Source organism: Barbus barbus (genome assembly GCF_936440315.1).
Source record: "Barbus barbus genome assembly, chromosome: 31".
NCBI lineage: Eukaryota > Metazoa > Chordata > Actinopteri > Cypriniformes > Cyprinidae > Barbus > Barbus barbus.
In genome coordinates, this window is record NC_136759.1 from 23,482,335 (window position 1) to 23,483,985 (window position 1,651).

Genomic DNA, 1,651 nt, shown 5'->3' on the forward strand with positions numbered 1-1,651 from the left:
TATATCTTCCAAACTTTTTTCAAAAGTGATACTTAAAGATAATTCCGTAACTAAAATAAATAAGAAGGGCGAGATAGGACAACCCTGTCTAACACCACGGTTAATGTTAAATCTTTTAGAAGTGTAGAAGCTAATTAGGACAGAGCTGTTAATATCTCTATAAAACATTTCAATAACATTAACAAAAAAAATCACCAAAACCAAATAGCTTGAGAGTCTGCAAAAGAAATTTGTTTTCAAGGGTGTCAAAAGCTTTGTAAAAGTCTAGGAAAAGAATCATAGCTTTAGAATGTACAGAATCTGCATAATCTAAAGATCTAAAACAAGTCTTATATTGTTACTGATGTCTACCTTTTACAAAACCTGATTGTGTTTCAGCAACCAACATGTTAAGTTTGATCTTCAGTCTATTAGCAAATATTAAGGATAAAATTTTGTAATCAACAGTTAGGAGAGTAATTGGACGCCAATTATCGATTAAAATAGTGTCTTTATCTGGCTTGGGAATAAGGCAGATAATACCTTGTTTCATTGATGTTGTCATGTCTTTCAGATCAATACATTCATTATACATGAAGTAATGGGCGCTTAATTAATTCCCAAAAATGAGTGTAAAACTCAGCCGTTAACCCATCACTGCCTGGAGTTTTACCTTTCTTCATAGAATGAAGTGCAACTCGAATTTCCTCAATGGTCAAGTTAGAATCACAGAAGGCTTTAAATTCTTTATCAATAACTGGGACATAACCTTGTACCTTCTTTATGAAATTATCACAATTATGTTTATCAAATGTAGAAGTATAAATACTTGTATAAAAGTTTGTAACAAAATTAGAAATCAAATTAGGATCTGTGCATTTGACCCCATTTATGTTTAGAGCAGTCAAATAATTTATTTTGCTGTTCCTTTTCTCCAATGCAAAAAAAATAATTAGAATTTACCTCTCCCTCCTCCAGCCATTTAGCTCTAGACCTAACAAAAGCACCTTTGGCAATGTCTAAATAAACATGATTAATTTGTAAGTGTAATTCTTTTAATTCTAGTTCCTCTTCTTGAGATAAATTACCCTCCATTAAATAATTTATTCTTTTAATTTGTTCAGTCATCTTTTTATTTTTAAATGTTTTAAATTCTTTACTTCTCTTTATAGCTATTTGCCTGACTCTGTATTTGAAAAATTCCCATTTCTCTTTATATCCATTATGAGATTTATCAGAAAATATATCCTTGGTTAAATTTTTAATATGGTCATTGAAAACGTCATCATTTAAGAGAAGATTATTAAATTTCCAATAACCTCGTAGCTTTTGACTCTCATTGTTACAGCCTAATTTTAAGATTATTTGTTTATGATCAGAGAGAGGGGCAAACGAATGAGATACATCTTTTACATATTGAAGAATTGAAGAAGAAACTAAAAAGAAATCAATTCTAGATTTTAAGGTCATTTTACTATTTGACCAAGTGAAGTCCTGTGTGACTGGATGAAAAAAATGCCAAGGCTCTGTGAGGGAGAGAGAAGAACACATTAATAAAATATTATTAGAATTATGGTTACTATGAAGAGCTTCATTGCTTCTAGGAGGGAATCTGTCCACTGTATCATCTAAACATTCATTGAAATCGCCACCTAAAATTAGAAAGGTCCTG